Source organism: Lagenorhynchus albirostris, chromosome 11 (assembly GCF_949774975.1).
Source record: "Lagenorhynchus albirostris chromosome 11, mLagAlb1.1, whole genome shotgun sequence".
Lineage (NCBI taxonomy): Eukaryota > Metazoa > Chordata > Mammalia > Artiodactyla > Delphinidae > Lagenorhynchus > Lagenorhynchus albirostris.
The window spans coordinates 98,511,950-98,534,415 of record NC_083105.1 but is presented as its reverse complement, the minus strand read 5'-3'; the positions used below and the strand labels follow the sequence as shown (position 1 = coordinate 98,534,415).

The following is a 22,466-nucleotide window of genomic DNA, read 5'->3' as shown; positions in this document are numbered from 1 at the left end:
AAGAAGCTCACATCACACCGCCTGGGTGAGGGCTGCACAGCTCGGTGAGTGTGAACACTGGACTCCACACTTCAGAAGGGTGGATCTCACAGCACAAGAACTATAGCTCAATTTTGTTAAGAATCATGCTACCCAAACCCCCAGTTCTGCCCACAAAGAGGGCCAGTCCTGCCAGGACTCTGGACAAGCTTCCTAAATAGTCTTTTTCTTAGGAAAAGAAGGTGCCCCTGGTCCCAGGAGGAGGCTGGTATAACGAAAACAAACAAACAAAAAAACAGGATCCGGAACCAGACAGCCCTAGGATTTTTCTTATGACCTTGTATGACCTTGGCGGCTATTTCACCTCTCTGAGCCCTGGTCCATGGAATGGGGGAGATGCCGCCCTTCACGGGGCCACCGTGAACAGCCGATGTGAGGAGGTGTGGGGACACTGTCCACGGTGCCCACGTGGCAGGTGCACACCATGTGTTTTCTTCCGTGACAGGTTTTGCACTGGGGCCTTTTTTTCTTTTTCAATGTTTGGTAACCTGGGCTGGTCAGTGAGGCTCCTATAAGTGTCGCATTTCCATGCTACTGTAGATAAATGAGGCCAGGAACAGGGCTGAAAGCGAGGGGCCCTGCAGGGTCAGCACTCAGTAACTGCGCCCGGAAGTGCCTAACGCAGCCCCCTTTCTTTCTCGCCCTCAGGACACCTGGTGTCCCCGGCTCTTGAACTCTGGCCTGTGTCATCCTCCAGCTCTCCTGCGGGACCAGCTAAGCCTCCGACTCCGGACAGCTTCGGGGCTGCCGTGCAGACGGCAAACAGTGTCCATCATTTGCCGGACTCTGTGGGCAAACACTGTCCACCTGGCTCTGCACCGCATTCCCCTCCCCGTCCATGTCCCCGCCGTCCCCGCCTCGCTGGGGGATTTGGGCTGGAGCCGGCCCAGCACCCAGGGGAACCCAGGGAGTCCACTGGAAGCGTGAAGGAGGCGGGCGGAGCACATTCCGTGGATGAGGGACGGGCTGACAAAGCATCCTCTCTGGCAGCTCTTCGGCCTTTCCCCCAACACGTCGGGACAAAGGAGGTGCTTTCGTGCATCACCGAAGACGCGTGGCATCCCGACTGATGCCTCCCCGACCTGATGGGGCTGCGTGGGAGACGTTCAGCGTTTAAAGAAGCTCCTTGCTCAGGGGTGGTGAAGCGTTTTGGAAGAAAGCTCTGCAGGTGGCCAGAGCATGTGTGACTAACCACATGGGGAACTGCAAATCCGGCCAGGGCTCAGGGACAGCCTCAGAAACCTCGTGACATCGCCTTACCCCCAAGGCAACCAAGGCGGAGGGCCAGGCCTCAGAGCTCAGCGCTTTCCCACACCCACGGGGTCCCCCGTATGAACAAGGAGGGACTCACAAAGAGGAACCAGACACAGACCCTGCCCTCGAGTAGCTTCCAGACTGCGGAAACCTACAAGATGCTAGGAAAAAAGACCAGGAGTCTGAGGGCTGCAGAACCTTTAAAAGAGGGGGGGCTGTCGAGGAGGAGCCACGCTTCTCAGCCCCTTCCCCTAAGAGCTAGGTCACGGGGTCAGGGCCCCAGGGCTCAGCTCACCATCGGCGAGGAAGGCAGGATGCCCGCCTGAGCTGCCACCTCCACCTGGATGAGCTCGGAGACGTGGCCTCCCTCCCCTCCCTCCCCTCCCACCCCTCCCTCCCCTCCCACCCCTCCCTCCCCTCCCACCCCTCCCTTCCCTTATTCAGTGAAGGTTGAGGTCACGTGACCCGTAAGGACCCTTCAACTTGAGTTGCATCGTTGATGCTTGACACTGAACCCATGCCACCCCTGTTCTCATAGCCTCCTGGGCTGGCTCGGCCCTGGCCTTGGCCTCTCTCTCTCTCTTTCTCTCTGCAATTCTGTGCACCTGTGAAAGCGTGTCCCCGGGCACCCAGCTTCTTCCCAGCCCCACAGGCCTCCTGCCCACCTGCAAGCTTTCTGACATCATTCCCAGGCCAACCTCACACACGCCTCCACAGCTCCCCCCAAGCCACTCCTTCAGGTCATCTTTCTCCAAATCCCATGTGCTAGCTGCACACACGAAACCCCAGAGAGCCCGAGGATGAGGTCCGCGTCTGTTTCTCACTCGGAACTCTGCCTGCTAACCCGTCGTCTGGGACGGGGTCAGTAAGCTCATTCTATAGAACGGCAGATGGTAACTACCGTGGGCTCTGCTGGCTATGCCTCATAACCATTCAACCGTGGAAGTGGAAAAGCACAGACAATACATTTTAGGCACCAAATTTCCATCATAATTTTATTTACCTAACTAGGCGGTGGGCCGGGTTTGGCCTGTAGGCCCTTGGCCTAGTTTGCCGGCCCTTGATCTAGTTCAGGCCTTGCTGGCAGCCACACCTCCACCTGGCCCTCCTCTCATTGCCGTGACTCTTCCATGTGTGTCTGCTGTACTAGAGGGTGAGCTTCCTGAGGGCTGCTTCCATGTCTTTTCACTCTTGAACCTAATACTGCGCCTTGTATATAGGGGTGACCAATGACCGTGTCCTGTTAATGCTCTGACCTGATGGCACATATCACGCCTCATGAGCTAGGGAGATCGTCAAGTAGGACGAGCCACAAGCTAGGAAGAGGCGGACGAGCCCTAACGGGAGGATGGCCCTGGGCTGAAACCCAGACACACGAGTTTGCGCCGTACCTGCCGGAGAACGCAGGGGAGGCGAACGGGCCCGCTGGCCACGGCCCTGCTCCTGGAGGAACTCCGTTCTGCTACATCAAAGGGCGCATCTCCCGATCAAAAGTTTGGACCAGACACTCCACCTTCTGGACCCATTCCTCCAGCCCCTCCCACGCGAACTATCCCCGCCTGATAGCCCTCCTGGGACTGGGGTCAACCATGGAGGGCAGACGGCTGCGGGCGCCCAAAGCCTTTCATCTGAACCTGCAGCAGACGCCCAGTCTCGACCCCGGCACAGCCACACCCTGCCAGTAAGAGCGCATCCAGACACGTCGGGCCGCTCGACCCTCAGCTGCCCTGTGATCAAGTGAAATGATCCCCATCCTGAAGAGGACACAGAGAGGCTCAAAATCACTGCGGTGAGAGGCAGAACCAGGCCTGGGGCTTCAGCACGACGCGGCCGCCGTGGAAAGCCCACAGGACCTCGGCCACAACTAGAAAGAGAAGAAACTGCGTCTCTGTTCTCATGGATGCCTTTCAAGGGGGCCGACAAATCAGAGCCCATTCAGAGGAGACACGAGAAAAGTAAAAGAACTCAAGGCCACGTCAGATGGGGAATGGACGAAGGCGTTTGACTAGAGGGAAATCCAGGGCCAGGGTGCGGGTAAGCCTCCACGGTGTCCGGCCTGGGCAGGGCCAGAACCAGCTGAGGGGGAAGTAGGGTCCCACTGTCTGGCCATGGCCCAAGCCGGTCAGAATCGTGTTCTAATATATGTTCAGGTTCTTGGATAAGAATTAAATAATAATAACAATTTTAATTATTTCCCTTGTTTTTTGGAATGACAGTAAGTAAACACTCCTGCCTTTTTAAAATAAAGAGCCAGTGGTTATTATAATGGGCTGGACAGTGCCTTTCCCCAAATTCACGTCCACGTGGCAGCTCAGCGTGTGACCTTATCTAGAAAGAGGGTCGCTGCAGGTGTAACCAGTTACGGTGAAGTCACATGGATGAAGGTGGGCCCTAAACCCAATTACTAGTGTCCTTATACACACGAGAAAAGGACGCACAGGAAAGAAGGCACGTGAGGACAGAGGCAGAGATTGGAGTGGTGAGGCCACAAGCCGCGGGACAGCACAGACTGGCAGTCGTCAGAGGCCAGGAGTGAACCTCCAGAAGCTACCAACCCCGCTGACACCTCAATTTTGGACTCTGGCCTCCAGAACCGTGAGAGAATAAATCTCTGTTGTTTTCGGCCAACAAGTCTGAGGTAATATTTTATGGCAGCCTTAGAAAACCATTATTCACTAGAAACATTATTAGGCTGAGTAATATGGAGAAACAGAGTAATATGTTAAGAGCATGTAATACAGAGCAAAGCTGCCTGGGTTCAAATCCCCAGCCACCAATTCACCAAGTGTCTGACCCTGAAATAGTTATTTGACTTTCCTGTGCCTCAGTTTACCCTTCTACAAAATAGTGAAAGTATTTACCTAAAAAGATTATTGTACAGATTCAGTGTCTCGATACACGTAAAGCACCAAGAAGAGTGTGCGTCAGGGAACGTGCACCCTAAACCTTAGACGTTACCGTTTGGCCTTTGCAATGTGTCACAGTCACTGCTGTAACAGTGGACAGTAATCATGCCTCTCTATGAAGTAGAAGGCACTGTGGCAAACAGACGATGCTTGAGGTATTTTCGCTCTAATTTTTACAATAAGGGAAGCAGGATAGTCCTTTTTTAGATGAGGAAAAATTATTAGAGGGGCTGTATAGCCGGGAACAGCTCCCGAGCTCTCTCCAGGCCACGCCTGTGCGAAGCACTGGGGTTACAGGGACAGAGACACCACCCTCACCCCTGCCCCGCCAGGCGCTCGCTGTCTAGTGGGGACACAGACGTGAAAGCAGAGTATCACGACAGGTGCCAGGTGCCACGGGCGTGGGGAGGAGGGGCCCAGGAGGTCAAGGAAGACTTCACAGGAGAGATGGTGCTTGAGCTAAGAACAGCACGTCGGGGGAGGGAAAAGCGTTCCCGGCGGAGGGAAGGGCATGGGCAAAGGCCCAGAGGCAGAGGCAGCATGGCAGGTGGTTTGGTAGGGCTGGAGCCTCAGGTGTGTGTGGGAGGCGAAGTCTGAGGGTGGAGATAAAGCAAAGAAGTGAGGTGAATCACAGAAACCTGCTACAACGTGCTTAAGGAGTGTGAACTTATTCTTAGGTACTCGGAAGCCACTGAAAGATTTTCAATAGGAATTGGCTTGATCAGATTTGCCCCTCATAAGATCAGTCTGATACAGCACGCAGATGGCTGGAAGGGGCAAATCTAGGGACCAGTTAAGAGACACGGCAGTAATGCAAGGGGAGACCGTGAGTGCTGGAATCAGGATGGTGGCGATGGAGAAGGTGCAGTGGAAACGGATATGGGAAATGGGACTGATATGACTTAGTATCCACGGGTGTGAGGGGAAGGAGATGCCTAAGGAGGCTTCCAGATCCTGGCATGGTTGAGGAGGAAAATGATCAGGACCACCCCCAAGACGGGGAATCACGAAGGTACGGGTTTGACAGAGAAGATGCCGAGTTCATTTATGGACATGCTGAGTTTGAGATGCTTCCGGACATGCAGGCATTCATGGTCAGGAGACAGACAAAAGAGCCGGGAGCACACGGCACAAATGCAGGCTAAATAAGAGTATTTGAGGGTCATCATACGCAGGTAGATCATAACTTACACATGGTGACACAGCTGAAATTGTCCAGAAAGAGTGTTTAAAGAGCAGAAGGAAAAAGAAAGCTGAAGACAGAACTCTGAAGACACTGATACTCCAACGGCAGGAAAGGAGGAAAGAACACATGAAAGAGAAGAAGGATGCCCACAGGAGCACACATGCAGGGACACATCATGTCACAGACTCCGGAAACCTTAGGAAGAAAAATATCAAGTAGGAAGAAGGGGTCAACTGTGTCAAGTGCAAAAGAAAGATCAAGTTGAAAAAGAACTGGAATGGTCTTCTATTCTCACTGAATAGAAAACCAAAAGGAATTAAATAATAGGGAGCATATTAGCATAGTTCCTAGATTTTAGCAATTATTTGATAAATGACGGATGGATGGATGGATGGATGGATGGATACTGACTCCCCCCAAATGAACCCGCTTTCTGCATCATAGATTGTATTTGCGATGGTTCTATCCAGAGCCAGAGAGTTGGACACAGGTGACCTCAGGGCATCCCTTCCAGGCTAAGTTGTATAGTATTCTACCTATATCTCCAGAGAAAAAAAGAAAGAAAGACAGACAGACCTGTACAGTCCACAGAATAACAAAAGAACTCACAGCTCTTGTACCAAGAAGGGTCTTCCAGAGGTCATTCCACCTGTCCCCCTGCCTCGGGCAGTATGTCAAGAGCAGTTGTTAAAGCATGCCATCAGTAACACGAAGAAACCCACACATGCGTGCATCCACATCAGACATGCCAGAAGGAAGGGAGGGGTGCGTCTGCGCCTACCCCACCAGCCCTCGCACCTGGCGGGGGGAATGGGAAACCCGTCATGGCGTAGCTGCTGCCAACCGACCGCGGGGCCAAGTCTCTGTGAGATGCATCAGATCAAACCCAATGATCAATAATAAAATCGACAGCCTTCCCAAAGCCGGCGGGGTTGAAACTCAGAAGGGGCAATCCTGTCATTTCTCCTGGGACCGTACAGCACACTCATTTTTGTGAGAGTTACGTCTTTAACCAGTTCTCCAATGGAAGACAACGTCACAGAGGTTAAACCTTCTGACTAGATAAGAGGTCAGGGTCAGGGGAGTAATGATACAGCAACGAGAGGGCCTCATGGACCCTCAGACCTCCCCACCCACAGTCCCACCAGCTCGAACAAGAGAAATCCGAATCACTTCCAAGGGTTAACCGATCAAACCAGAAAATCCAACAGCCATACGGTTCAGCTGGAGGAATGCTCCTTTATGAAACAATGTGTCTGGAACACTTCTGGTCTCACTGTTCCACTCCAGGCTGGAGACTGAAGCTATAGAAATAAATTAGCGATTTCAATAATGCTCACACTAGGCTGACTCTACTGGCAAACAGAGACCTCCTGGCAGGGGCTGAGGACTGAGTTAACTCTTTCAGACTACGGTTGGGAGGGAGGGTGGGATGGGGTGGGTGACTGGGGAAAACAGAGAAAGATTTCCAAGTGGAAACCACTATTGAAAGAGGAAGGCTGAACAGCATTGAGAACAAATGTGGAGACCCTTTCTTCGCGGGTCTCTAAGAAAGGGAAGGAAAGTCACAGGCAGAAACATCTCATATTGCGGTTTTAGGACAGCCATCCTAGACAGCCCTGACCTGTATCAGGGGCCGTCACTGCAGCCCGTCACCTCTCTCACGGTCTGGAAGAAATAACGCTCCTCTCCAACCTGAGCTTCTGTCAGGGCCCCAGCGCATCCGCTCGATGCGGTCTGCACTTTACAAATGGGAAACTCAAGTCTGGAGTGATTCCCTGGGACCACCTGACTGCAGAATCTTCTCTGCTCCTCTGCCTTCTCCAGGAAGGGAATTTGGAAAGCTGTGGCCTTTGACGGCACCTTCAAACAGAAGGGCAAGGCTCTGCGCGCCTCCCCACAGGCGGGGAGCAGGGACAGTGCCGGCTGCGGGTCCTGGCCCGCCAGCTGGACTGAGGATGTTCACAGCTTGGGCAGGCATCGGAGGGGCTAGCGGCCAAAGGACCAGTGCCATGTGACGGGTCTTCCTTCCAAGGTTCAGAGGAAACCGACATCAAAAGATGGGAGGGCCGTGGGCTGGGTGGTCTGAGAGAGCCACCTGGGAGAAGCAGAGGAATGGAGGAAAGGAGAGCGCCCAGTCGCCCACATGCCCACACAGAGCTGCCTTTGTTTTCCTGCCTCAAAGCCCAGCAGCGGATGAAGCCCCAGGAGAAAAGGCCAGGGCCAAACCTTGCGCACACCGGGGTCGGGGGCATTGCCGAGGGGTCTCTGGAGAGGGCTGTCTGCTGGAAAGGTGCTGGGCAGGAGGGCAGAAGAGGAGGCGGCGAAAGGGAAATTCTCAAGAAGAGGATGAGGTTAAGAGCTGGATGGGGACGCAGGAAAGCAGAGAGGGGCAGCGGACAGAGACGGCCCCTGTGGCTTTCCCGCCAGGGTTCGCGTGAGCCCCATCACTAGGGAGGTTAACTGCCCACCACACACCCTGCTGGAAGCCCCTGAGGCCACGGGCCCACACAGTTTTTATAGCCTGAAGTCCCACAGAGGCGCAATCAGCCCTTCCCCGGCTGCCTGTCGGTCCCCAGCTAGGGAGGGGGCTGGAAACTGAGGTCAGTTGGACATCTGAGGCTCAGGTACAGAGCCTACCCTAAGCACAGCAGAGCAGAGGGTCACCCAAGGAGAAAGATGCCCATCCCGCAGAGGCAGGTCCAGCCACCGTTGTTGCCCCAGACCTGAGATGCCGTCTGCCCCAGAGATGACTCACCAACTCACAACCGCTCTGCACAAACGGTCACAGAAATGTCACTTACCTGTTTGTTTAATATACATCCTGAGCAATTTCTCTCGCTCAGTCACTGATGCCACTGACTGGAAATACAGCACAGACCCTCAGGTGGGTCTGTGCCACACACGTGTGTCTGATGTCGGCTTGGCTATCGGGTCTCTGGCTGTCCTGCAGGACTCTCTCCCAGCTCGAGGAGAGGCCCGGGGAAGCGCTGTGAGTGCTGGGCTGGGAATTCAGGTCTTCAAGCCCCTGCTCTCCTACTGTCTGGAGTCGGGGTCTTGACAGCCTTGGCTTCTCTGTGAAATCAGGGGTTTGGATGAGATGACTGAGGTCATAGGTCACTTCTAGCTCTGACATTTTCTGGGTTTATTTAACGTACTTTAAACAGTACCAGGCATTTATAATGAATAATTTTAATGGCTAACGTTGACGGACCGTGGCTCTTCCCCTAGCCAAAAGGTCTGAGTTCTGTAACGTCGTGCCTGTACCTGGAGAGCTGGTTAGAGCTGCAAATCTCACAAAGATGTTAACGCCCAGGAGAAATGACAGGACGGCGCTTTCTGAATTTCAGCCCCTGGGTGGCAGGCTCTTCTCTAATCCCTTCCCACGCATCATCTGACTTAATCCCAACACCAGCCCTGGTAAGCATATATTATCATCCCCATCTTACAGAGAAAGAAACTGAGGCACAGAAAGTTTAAAATGTGGCCCAAGATCAGGTAGGTGGTAAAAAATGGAGATGGGAGGGCTTCCCCGGTGGCGGAGTGGTTGGGAGTCCGCCTGCCGATGCAGGGGACGCGGGTTCGTGCCCCGGTCCGGGAAGATCCCACATGCCGCGGAGCGGCTGGGCCCGTGAGCCATGGCCGCTGAGCCTGCGCGTCCGGAGCCTGTGCTCCGCAACGGGAGAGGCCACAACAGTGAGAGGCCCGCGTACCGCAAAAAAAAAAAAGAAAAGGAGATGGGAAACCCGGCTACCCACCCCCAGACCCTGACCACTTAACTCTGACTTCATACGGCCCTGCCGGCAGTAAATCAAGGGAAGGGCATTTCGAATCTGGGCCTGTCACCCGTCACGCTGCCAGGAAGCACCAGATCACAGCCAGCGCGGGCTGCTGCGACAGGACCTTGTAAAATTCATGAGAGACGAGAATGAAATGACCGGCATCCGTTCAGAGCAGCAGCTTGGATTTCAGCGTGGTCCTCGCCCACCTGATCAGCCAACACGCAGGCTGACGCCACGCCAAGTGCAAACCGTGTCCTCTCGCCCCACCCCACCCCCACCCCACCCCCGTCCCACCCCCACCCCACCCCCGCCCCACCCCGCCCCACCCCCACCTCACCCCCACCCCACCCCCGTCCCCATCCTTCCTGCTGCTGGAGCCGCATCTCCCAATGAACAGCACTCACTGCAGAGCGCAAGGTGGCCTGAGCTCCAGGTCAGATCACCAGGGTCCAAGGCCATCTCTGTGCCGGCCCAGGACAGCCGGCATCTTCTGCATCATCCAGAGGCAGGGAGCAGACAAAAGCAACTCCAACACCAGGAAGCTGTCCCGGGGGCCCTGGTGAAGGTGCTCAGCCCCTGCTTCCGGAAGGTGCATTGGAAGGAAACAGCAATTATTTAGGACCTTCTCAACGACCCGTGGCCTAGGACAACACCCTGGGCCCACAGGCTGCTCTCGGTCATCTGGACAGAAAATGGACCAAACAAAAATGGAAGGAAGCCAGCAGGCAGGTCCACAAGCCCACTCTCTCTCCCCAGCTTGGTGAAGAAAAGGACCCAAGCGGCCCCAGGGCAGGGCTGCTAGCGAGAAGCGGAGGGGACCCCCAGGCACGACCACCACCTCCCTATCCACCACTATCCGAGCCATGTTCAGAAATCTGGTTCTGATTTGCTGCAGCCGTCCGTTGCCTGATTCCACCAAGAGAGCGCTACATTCCTGCTCCACTATTTCATCTCCCTCTGCTCCAGCCTGCTCTGGCCTCGTGTCAGATTAATATTCCTACTCCGTGGAAGCCGGACGAAACTTCCTTTGGTGGGGTTGACCTCTCCAGTTGGCCCTGGCTGCCTGGGAGCTCACAAAGCCAGTGGCAGCCACCACTCCTTCCCCGCTCCTCGGGTCCAGAGCGTAAACACTCCGGGCGGCCCCTGACTCACATAGAAAGTTATCAGGAAGGAGTGAGGCTTTACAAGGTGTCAGAGCTTCCCCCAAGCTTTCACGTTGGGTGAGCTGATCTCAGGGCTTTGCAGAAAGAGAGTAACTGGATGGAAAATGCACGAAAGACCCAGACCAGGCTCTGTCTGAGGTTCGTACTTACTGGGTCATGACCAAAGCTGAAGAAAGGGAGATGGCTGTAAGAATAAAAGCAGAGATGATAATAAAAGTAATTAATGTTTGACGTGCAGCTTAACCATATATCAGGCACTGTATTAAGGGTTTTGAATCCATTATCTCATTTAACCCTCTCAACAAACCCAGGAAGTAGACATTATTCTTCTTCCCACTTTAATAGATGAAAAAAAAAAAACAAAAAAAAAAAAACCGTGAGCCTGAGAAAGATCTGGTAACGTGCCCCGAGCATCAGTAAACGGCAGAGCCAAGACTTGGACCCAGGCAATCAAAATCCAGGGTCCAAGTCCCTAACCGCTCAGCAACACCACCAGCACTGTCTGAGTTCTGTGGAATGACCCTTAGAACCATGCAATCCTTAGTGAGTGACGAGGATGGTTTTGAGGACTGTCACAGCTCGTGCAGACCGCTGACTAGTGTAGTGCTGCCTCCAACTGGTTCACAGCCCCTGACACGAATCAACACGTACTCGGGACCTGGAACACCCCTCCATCAGAGCTAAGTGCGTCCAAAGCCAAAGCAAACCTCTCCTTGCCTCCTTCTAGCGATTTGGGCCACTGCCCTTCTCCACGGCAGGGAAAACCGGAAGGAACTGCAGGTCCCGTTACCGTGGTGCTCAGGAGATGCCTGGAGTGGGCCAGGAGGACCAATCCGGGGCTCGGGACCTGCACTTTAGGAGGAGGGGGCCCTAGACAGATGAGCCCTCCCAGCCGACAAATCTAAGCTGCTCTGACCCTCCCAAGCAAGTTTAAAAGCAGGGAGGAAAAGGAGGAACTCAAGCATCTATCAGTGGTCCCATGTTCATAGCCGCATTACGCACACTAGCTCAAAGCTGGAAGCAACCCAACTGACCACTGACAGATGAATGGATAAATAAAATGTGACATGTACACACAGTGAAATAGTTAGACTTAAAAAAGGAAGGGAATTCTGACACATGCTACAACGTGGATGAACCCTGAAGACGTCACGCTAAGTGAAATAAAAGGACACAAAAGGACGGTCACAAAAGGACATACACCGTATGATTCTACTTCTGTGAGGTGCCTAGAATGGTCAGATTCATAGGGACAGAAAGTAGAATGATGGTTCTCAGGGGGTAAAGTCTCAGTTGGGGAAGATGAAAAAGTCCTGGAGATGGATGGTGATGGCCGCACAGCAAGGTGACTGTACTTTAGACCATCGAACTGTACACTTAAAAGTGGTTAGAATGGGGCTTCCCCGGTGGCGCAGTGGTGGAGAGTCCGCCTGCCGATGCAGGGGACGCGGGTTCGTGCCCCGGTCCGGGAAGATCCCACATGCCGCGGAGCGGCTGGGCCCGTGAGCCATGGCCGCTGAGCCTGCGCATCCAGAGCCTGTGCTCCGCAACGGGAGAGGCCACAGCAGTGAAAGGCCCACAAACCGCAAAAAAATTAAAAAATGGTTAGAATGGTACACTTTATGTGATTTAAAATTACACATGTAATGTCACGTGTATATGTTATTCAAAATACGCACATTTAACCACAATAGAAAACTCATAGTAAATGCTGTGTTCTTGAATCTACTAATATTAAGAATTAGGCTTGGGCTTCCCTGGTGGCGCAGTGGTTGAGAGTCCGCCTGCCGATGCAGGGGACACGGGTTCGTGCCCCGGTTCGCGAAGATCCCACATGCCGCGGAGCGGCCGGGCCCGTGAGCCATGGCCGCTGAGCCTGCGCGTCCGGAGCCTGTGCTCCGCAATGGGAGAGGCCCCAACAGTGAGAGGCCTGCATAACGCAAAAAAAAAAAAAAAAAAAAAAAGAATTAGGCTTGACTCTTGAAAAAAAAAGCAGAAAGGAATAAATTAATAAAATTCACAGACGGGAAAGAGCTGAGCTCGCGAGCCTCAAACTCCGACGAAACGTAATAATGGATTCACTGAAATATGGGAAAGTGACAGTTAAATCCTCCAATATTAAGTTATTTAAGTGAGCAACCCTACCTGACATGGCAACACCCTCAGTAAAAGGGTATCATTCAGGGCCCCTCACAAAGGGGCCGTGAGAAACCACTGCTTCCTCAACGTGGTCCTGCTCCTCCGCAGACATCGTCCCCTGTGTCCAGACCCCAACTATCTCGGGGTCCCAATGAGCCACATGACTGGCCTCGGTTGGTTTTTGGTGGGTTTTTTTGGTTTTTTGGTTTTTTTTGCGGTACGCGGGCCTCTCACTGCTGTGGGCTCTCCCGTCACGGAGCACAGGCTCCGGATGCACAGGCTCAGCGGCCATGGCTCACGGGCCCAGCCGCTCCGCGGCATGTGGGATCTTCCCAGACCGGGGCACGAACCCGTGTCCCCTGCATCGGCAGGCGGACTCTCACCCACTGCGCCACCAGGGAAGCCCCCTGAGTTGGTTTTTAATTCAGTCACTTCCTTAGTCATTCAACTAACGTTCTGTGTGCACCTTCTCTGTGCCAAGCACTGTGTGAAGCTCTGGAGGGAAGGAGGGAGAGAAGGAAGGGGCAGAGGAACTAACTCTTTTGAGCCCCTGCCGTCTTCCAAGCACAGGTGAAGCTCTTCACGAGCATCACCTTCTAGAACCTTCACAGAAGCTCCGTGGGGTAGGTACTGCTTATGTGTCCCCTTGTTTCATTTTTCACGAAAATGCTGAATGAGGGAGATAGAGAAATGGCAGTTACTGAATCCAGGGAGGTGAATCCAGGTTTGTCTGGCCCCAAAGCACACGTGCTAAGCCCCTATTCTACGCTGCCTATGCCTGGAGATGCAGAGATGGGCTCCCCGTGCGCGATCCCTGCCCTCGAAGACCTTACGCGTGGCCAGAGAACAGGAGGACAAACAAGCAACCGCACTCCCAGAAGAGACTTGCTAAGATCTGGGCCCAGGTACGAGTGCCCAGGAGCCCAGGCAGGAGGACTCAGGACGGCTCCACAAGTCGGGACTCGTAAACTGTAAGGTAAGTATCTGGTCAGTGTTTTTATCTCCCCCGGTCCTGGGAGCCAGGACCATGTCCTCTCTTCTCTGCACAGCCCCCTGTGTCACGCTGAGAGGCTAGAGTTGGCTAAGTGTGCTGGCCAGCAGACGGACCAGCAACCCAGGAATGACAAAGTGGGGCCCTCGAGTAGAGGGAACTGAGAAGAAAATCCTTCTTTAACGAGGACACTGTCTCGTCAAGGCTTATGGAATTTCACTTGGCAAAGCGCCCCCTCCAAGGCTCTCTACTGCCTCCTGCTGGCCTGGAGGACTCATGGCAACTGTGCAAATAATGGAAGCTCTTGGGATTAAGAGTTCAGAAATGAAAGACAGAGGCAATGTGTCTGTGGACAAGCAGAAGCAGGTACTTAGATGGAAAACAGGGCTCTTCGGGTATGTGCCTCCTCTGGTCTGTGGCCCCTGGGGTTTAAAATTCCACTCTTTCTTTTCTTTTCTGCCCAGACCTGCATCTTGGGAAAACCAGTTCTGCCCAGAGGTGATAATTCCCACCAGTACTGACTCCTCGGCTGCATGGAAAATTCCCCCCAGGAGCCTGGCAAAGGTGGCAAGGCCTCCTGTGGCTGAAGAGCTCAGTCCTCTAGGCTGGCAGCTGCCCTGGGATGCCGGCAGCCTCACGCCAGTCCACAGGCCAAGGCAGAACGTGCTCCAAGCTGGTCACACTGGAAGCACTGAGTGATGGAAGAAGACCCTATCGGAAGCCTTCTGGGGCCCCATCAGAGGAGGACCTTCTACCCACAGCCCAAGGCCGAGGTGCACACGTCACAACAGCTCCACAGACTGCTCTGTCTTTATAAACACCCTAATCTGAAGTTAATTATTCTTTTGGTTTTTTTGTTTGTTTGTTTGTTTGTTTGCGGTACGTGGGCCTCTCACTGTTGTGGCCTCTCCCGTTGCGGAGCACAGGCTCTGGACACGCAGGCTCAGTGGCCATGGCTCACGGGCCCAGCCTCTCCGCGGCATGTGGGATCCTCCCAGACCGGGGCACGAACCCGTGTCCCCTGCATCGGCAGGCGGACTCTCACCCACTGCGCCACCAGGGAAGCCCCTGAAGTTAATTATTCTTGAGCAGCTCTGTCTTCTAGGATTTCACACGTTAAAGTGTGAGATAGAAAGAAGTCAGCCCAGCCATCACTTACCAAATCCTCTGTTAGGGACTAAAGGGTTGGACTGAATTTCTTTTTTCTAAAATTCAGATTTCTGTGATCCCCATTCAGACAATATCTACCCTTTCTCTGATTTCAAAAAGTACATGCCAAGTGTGGTATGTATAGCTGCCCCTGCCCCGTGTTCTGTCCTTGCATCACTGCCAAGAGGGCAGGGGCAACCGGGGGGCTGCTTTTGCCAAGAGTTTTCTTTGTTATTCAGAATTGAGACGAAAATCTACTTCCTCTTATTGTCCCTCCTACACTCAGACACATCCCACAAACAAAGTAATTCAAGAGTTACCGGCTCCATGACCTTTAACTTGAAAAAACTATATTCAAAGCAGGTGCCTTCATAAGAGAAATTCCCTATCACAGCATTTCCACAAGTTTTAAGTCCTCTGTTAGGAAGGTGTCAATCAGAGTCCCTATTCGGTCAAGTAGCCCACAGTAAGCTCCATGATGCTTTATTTCTTCTAATCTCCTCACTGCTCAACCAAAGGATTTCCACTGTCCTTTCACCTCAGCTTACTGAATAGGAAACCATCCAGTGCTTAATTTTATTAAAATGAAGGAACTTGAATTCTATTCTGGATAAAGAGTTTTCCCATCTTAAGGACAGACTACGTCCATGTTTCTCAAAATGTGGTTCTGAGACGAGCAGTATCGACATCACCTGCCGATGTGTCGGGAATACAGATTCTCAGGCCCTACCTGAGACTCGCTGAATGAGCAACTCTCAGGGTGGGGACCAGAAAGCTGTGTTTTAAACAAGCCCGCCAGGAATTCTAGTTCGAGCAAAATGATGTAAGCACACACCCTGTGTCTTCTTCTGAATGCAGCTACAAAACCTGAACAGACGGTACAGACCAGCTATTTGGGAATTCTGAAAAGTAAAGAGCAGCACGCATTTTCGGGGAGGAGAAGGGACTTTAAACTAATACCAAACTGGTGTTTTTTACCTCCAGCACCCCCCCTGCTTAGTCTCAAGGCAGTCCAAACCCAGAAGTGAGCATCATCATCGTAGACAGCAGAGCCCCAGGAGGAGCCCTCTAATTCTGGCTTGAGAAAAAAGACAAGTGTCTGTTCACACTCAGAGAACAAGCTCCCCTTTTTTGTTTTCTCCATTCTTTTGCATCCTAGCCCACAAGCCCCTAAAATTCTAAGGGAAAAGAACCTTCTCCTCTGAACAGAGGAGCTGTGCCCCAAGAGGGTGGAGCAAACCCATTTCTTTTTCTCTCTCCCTGTCCTCGCACTACTCGACCCCTCCCACCCCCGGCCGACAGGAGCAGCTGTGGGAAGTGTACGGCAGAGGAGAGTAAACGAATGCAAGGTTGGCCGGTGGGTGACAAACGGGATCCCGGCAACCTGGGATGTACTAGCAAGACCATGGAGAGGGAGGATCTTAGCGAGGTGACCCCATAAAGCTGTTCAGGAGTGCTTGGCTACCCCTGAGCCACACATGCAAAGATCTGGCTCTCAGCAGTGTACTACGTACTTTAAACCTGAACGCTGTGGTGGACTACTGCCCAGGGCCCAAACTGGCCACCTGGTAGCTTCTGCAGAAGAGAGCCAAATAGCACAAGGCTTTGAAAATGAAACTGATATAACAATGAAACCACAACCCACACAAGGCTGGTCAGAACTTGCAGTCTGAACCCAACCAGACCAACTGCCTGCTAAAACACAAATAGGATTTAAACAACACCCAGAATCGCATCATATTGAAAACACCCAGGATGCAATCTAAAATTGCTGAGCAGACAAAGACCCAGTAAATGTCTTTATGGGAAAAGGTGATCAAGAGATGCTAACTCCACGATGACAAACATACTTGAAATACCTGACAAACACTCTGAAGTAGTCAGTATAAAAATGCCTCAAGAAGTAAGGGGCAAGCACTCTCGAAATAAATAAAAAGACAGAAATTCTCAGCCAAGAAACAGAAGACATCAAATGAACCAAACAGACATTTTAGAACCGAAAACTGAATACAGCAACTGAAATTAAAAGCTCACTGATGGACTCAAGAGCAAAATGGGGGTGACAGAGAAAGGAGTCGGTATACCTGAAGAAATCAATAGGAATTACCCAATTTGAGCAACACAGAGAAAAAAAAAAAAGGTGAAAACAACAAAGCAAACCTCGGAGATCTGTGGGACAATACCAAAGAGATCTACTATTAATGCCACTGAACCTCCAGAAAGACAGAAGAATCGGTGCAGTGCAGGAAAAAACAACTGAAAATATAACTGAGAACTTCCTCCCAAATCTGGTGAAACATATAAACCTACAGATTCAAGAAACTCAGCAAATCCCAAACCAAATAAACCCAAAGAAATCCACACCCTGATACATCGCAATCGAACTGTTGAAAACTAAGGACAAAGGAAAACATCTTAAAAGCAGCCAAAGATAAACAGGACATCGTGATTTGAATGATTACAGATTTCTCATCAGGAACCACAGAGGCCAGAAGGGAGTAGAACAACATTTTGAAAATGCTAAAAGAAAAGAATTGTCAGCCCAGAATTCCACATCTTGTGAAGATACCATTCAGGAATGAAGGTAAAATAAAGGCTTCTCAGATGAAAGAAAACTAAGATAACTTATTGCCAACAGACTTGCTCTAAAAGAATCGCTAAAGGAAATTCTTCAGACAGAGGGAAGTGCTACCAAAAGGAAACTCAGAATATCAGGAATGAAGAAAGAACCACAAAAATGGTAAACATCTGGATAAATAAAAATATATTGTACTATTATTCTATGCTTGAGTCCTTTAAAATATGTTTGACAGTTAAAAGTAAAAACTGTAACATTTCCGATGGGTTTTTCAATTACGTTAACTGTAACATATGAGAAAACTATGAGACAAAGTAGGAAGGGTTAAAGGAACTTACATGGTGGTAAGATTTGTACACTCCACTTAAAGTGATAAAATACTGATTCTAAGTAGACTGAAAAAGATACGTATACCTACTGTAATCCCCAGGGCAACCACCAATAAAACCACACAAAGAACTACATTCATAAATGAATTCTCTAGGTCACACTGAGAACCAGTGGGCTACAGAGAAGAACTTTACATTGAACTGAAATCCTGATTAGTATTCACTTACGACACTGAAACTCCAACTTTAAGAGAAACGGGGAATGATTCTGGCCTAGAAAAGATCTAAAGTGAGTATGGTAAGTATCGGGGGCAGGTGGGAAGCACAGAGCCTAAGCAATGGGCAAATAAATAGAACTGCTTCCCAATCCCACACTTGAGTGACAAGGGCAGCTCGGTCCCTCCCCCGGAACAGTAATCAAGGCTGGAGATTGGAACTTGAACCTCCAGGGTTTTGAGGGTCACCAATGTTCTTTGAGAAGGGACTCCGATGGAAAAAAACTGAAGGGCTTATTGATCACCAATTATGGTGGGAGAAATTCGCCGGTGCCTTCATTTTCTCCTTCTTTTAAGCCCCAACATTCTAGAAGGTCAGACTGAGATGAACACAGGAACACCAAAGATGAGAGGGGATTAACAGAAACCTAAGTGGGTTGACAGCGGATATTTTATAGAGATATTGCCCATCTCTAAAGAGAAAAAAGAAATTTACAGAAACAATTCAGGCAGTTCTCTCCACTTCCTTATGAAGGAGGGAAATAGCTGGCCCCCAAGTAGTGATTCTTTTGGCAACTGAATCTCAAAGAAATTAAATCCCTTGTCTGAAGCCCCAACTGATCTGGGTGCAGAGGGAAGAGGTGGCAGGGTAAAAACAATCTGGATTAAAGAATAATTCAGGAAGAGATCCACTAAGGAAAAAATTCTGATTGAGATAATCCATGACTTCAAAATCCAGAGAAAATGCTAACTGGAGACATAAATTTGGGAGCGCTCTTACCGTAAAGATGGCAACCAAAATGTTGGAAAGAAAGCATCTTGATAATAACTGTAAAATGAGAAAAGAAGAACCTAGAAGTGAGAATTGAAGAAGCCCAACATTTTAAAATCAGATGGAGCAGAACACCCCAGCCAAGAAGACTTAAAGGCAGAGGTCAGAGAAGTAGGAGGGAAATCAGGAAAGTCTGGCATCAGGGAAGATGGTGTTTCAAAGAGGAAGCAATGGTCAGCTGTGCTGAATCTTGCTAAAAGGTTAAGGAAGCTGAGAACTGAAACATTTCTGTTAGGTTTAGCACCAACTAGAGGCCACTGGTCATCCAGACATGAGCATCTGGGGCAGAGCAACGGGAACAGAAGGCAGATTGAAAGAGTTTGACTAAGAGATTAAAACATGGAAGTAGAAAGTAAAAATCACTTTGTAAGTGTGAGACACTTATTATAAAATGCAGTGATTAAGACAGTGAGGTAATACTTGCAGCCCTACGTTCACAGCAGCACTATTCACAATAGCCAGAACATGGAAACAACCTAAAAGTCCATCGACAGATGACTGGATAAAGAAGATGTGTTACATATATACAATGACAGCCATCAAAAAAGACAAAATAATGCCATTTGCTGCAACATAGATGCAACTAGAGATTATCATACTAAGTGAAGTCAGAAAGAGAAAGACAAATACCATATGATACCACTTACATGTGGAATCTAAAATATGACACAAATGAACACATCTACAAAACAGAAACAGACTCACAGACATAGAGAACAGGCTTGTGGTTGCCAAGGGGGTGAGGGGTAGGAGAGGGTTGGGTTGGGAGTTTGGGATTAGCAGATGTAAACTATTATATATAGGATGGATGAACAACAAGGTCCTACCATATAGCATAGGGAACTATATTCAATATCCTGTGGTAAACCATAATGGAAAAGAATATTTAAAAAGAATGTATGTGTATAACTAAGTCCCTTTGTTGTACAGCAGAGATTGGCACCGCGTTGTAAATCAACTATATGTCAATTTAAAAAATTAAATTAAATTAAAAAATGACGAGGTATTAGCACAAGGACAAACAGACCATGGGAATAAAATAGAGTCCAGAAGCAGCCTGCCACACTTGATTTATGACACAGTTAACACTGCAGAGCAGTGGGGAAGGATGGCTCTCTCAACAAATGATGTCGGGTCAATTAGATATCCAAGTGGGAAAAAAATTAATCATCTTGACTCACACCTCATGCCACATACACACACACACAAAAAAAAATCAATTTTATGTGGATTGCAGATCTAAATGTGCAGGGTTAACCAATAAAGATAACACCGAAGAATACGTTTGTGACTTGGATAGGTGATGATTTCTTAAACAGAGTACAAAAAGCAGTAATTACAAAGAAAAAGGTCAATTAATGGGACTAAAATAAAATTAAGAACCTCTATCCACCAAAATACACAATTAAAGAGTGAAAAGGTAAACCACAGAGGGGAAAGAAGATATCTGCAAGACAGATATTCAACACGAGACTGGTTCCAAGACTATACGAAGAACTCTTTCAAATCCATGAGGAAAAGGCAGACAAACCATCTTTTAAAATGGTCAAAAGACTTGAACAAACACTTCACAAAAGAGGATATACAAATGGCTGGGAAAAAAAAAACATATGAAAAGGTTATCATCTCATTAGCCATCAGGGAATACAAATTAAAATCACGCTGAGATATCACTACACGGGTACCAGAATGGCTAAAATTTAAATGGCTTACTATACCAAGTGTCAACAAGTATGTGGAGAAACTGGAACTCTCATACACTAATGGGGAGTATAAATTAGTACAAACCCTTTGGAACCTGTTCAGTAGTGTCTACTAAAGCTAAACATACACACATCATATGACCAGCAATTCTGCTCCTAAGTATTTACCCATCAGAAATGCGTTCACCATAAGACTTGTAAAAAAGTCACAGCAACACTATTCATAATAACCTACAACAGGAAACCACCCGGTATGAATGAAGTTATTTACAAAGCAGAAATAAAATTACAGATATAGAAAACAAACTTATGGTTTCCAGGAGTAAGAGGGCGGGAGGGATAAATTGGGATACTGGGACAGACATACACACACTACTATATATAAAATAAATAACTAGTAATGACCTACTGTATAGCACAGGGAACTCTACTCAATACTCTGTAATGACCTATGGGAAAAGAATCTAAGGGAGAGTGGATATATGTATATGTATAACTGATTCACTGTGATGTACATTAGAAAGTAATACAACATTGTAAATCAACTATATGCCAATAAAAATTAATTAAAAAAAAACAGGAAACAACCCATCCACAATAAAATAGAAAAGTAAACTGTGCGTTCAAGAAAACGAAATAAACACCATATAGTAATAAATAAACCGCCACTACAGACAACAATATAGACAAATTTCACACACTTAATGTTGAGCAAAAATAGCAAACACAAAATATATACTGTATGATTCCATTCATATAGAAGTTCCCTGGTGGTGCAGTGGTTGAGAGCCCGCCTGCCGATGCAGGGGACACGGGTTCGTGCCCCGGTCCGGGAAGATCCCACATGCCGCGGAGCGGCTGGGCCCGTGAGCCATGGCCACTGAGCCTGCGCGTCCGGAGCCTGTGCTCCGCAACGGGAGAGGCCACAACAGTGAGAGGCCCGTGTACCGCAAAAAAAAACAGGCCAAACGTGTGATGCTAAAGGTCAGAACAGTCATGACCTTTGGATGGGGTCCATGACCGGGCAGAGGCCCAAGGGGGGCTTCTGAAGGGCTGGAAAAGTTCAAGGTCTTCATCTGGGTGGCAGTCACACAAGTGAATCCACTTAGTGATAATTCATCAAGTTGTACACTTAAAATTTGTGCTGAAGAGGAAGAGTGAGAAGGTCATAACTGGTAATGGGGTTAAAAGAGGCATTTCTAAGACAGAACAAAGGTGAGCGTGTAACACCAAGCTGTAGCCCAAGAAGCTTGCTGTCTCTCGCTGAGGTGGGAGAGAAGCCCCCTGCTGCCTGCCAGACAGTGGCCGTGCCTAGTAGGGACCAACAGACTCCTGATGAAAACCATCCCTCTGGACCTTGCTTCCAGCTTAGGAGGCCAGCAGTTACCTCCTTACTAGTCATTTCTGATCTCATCTCAGGGGCCTACAGGCTTCACGGAATTACGAATTCTAACAACTCAACCAACTAGCCAAACTGCATGAGTTCCATTTTCAGAGGAGGAAACAGATGCACCTGGTGAGTCAGCAGCTACCCCGCCAAAACCACAGGGCCCCTCGGAGAGCATGGATCCTCAGGCAGGCGAGTCCACAGACCCCAGGGGAGGAAGGCGGCAGCACTGCACCACAGAAGGTGCCCCGCTCTGCTGTGGAGTCCCAGCTTAATCTCCGAAAGCCTCAGCTGCTATAAAATGGGAATGATGATTTCACGGTAAGCGCCTCTTCATAGTAACTTTGTGAAGAGAACGTACATCTGGCATATAATTCGGTGACCACACGTGTTTGTTCCCTTTGTCCTCCTCTTCGAAGAGAGAAGCATTTCTTGCAAAGAACTCCACAAACCAGAGAGGCAAAGGTCCCTAGGATTCCAGACGCGTGTTCCTGAGACCCCGCAGGCCCCGGCGGCACGCCCTGTCTGCAGGACGGCGAGTCCCTCTCCTCTGCACGGCGCTCGTTCACATCATTCACGTGGGTTCCTGTGTCTCTACGTGGTCTGGGTGTGTGTGTGCCTTCCCCAGATGGGGGGCAGAGGGAGACAGCAGCACAAGTGGGTATGTTTCTGGTTCAAGCTGCAGCTGTTTATTTCCCCAGTGAATTGTAAAATCACTGCAAATTCATCAGCATCTTCTGAGGAAGCCTCCTAACTGGCAACATGCTCAGAAAACTCCACAGCGAGGCGGGGGGAAGAGAACTGAGCACGGGG

At 50.0% G+C, this 22,466-nt stretch overlaps 1 protein-coding gene across 1 annotated transcript in view; it reads right to left on the bottom strand.

Moving 5' to 3' along the window:
• ANO2 (anoctamin 2) overlaps positions 1-22,466 on the bottom strand; it is a 334,695-nt gene that overhangs the window by 275,751 nt on the left and 36,478 nt on the right. The window lies entirely within an intron of this gene.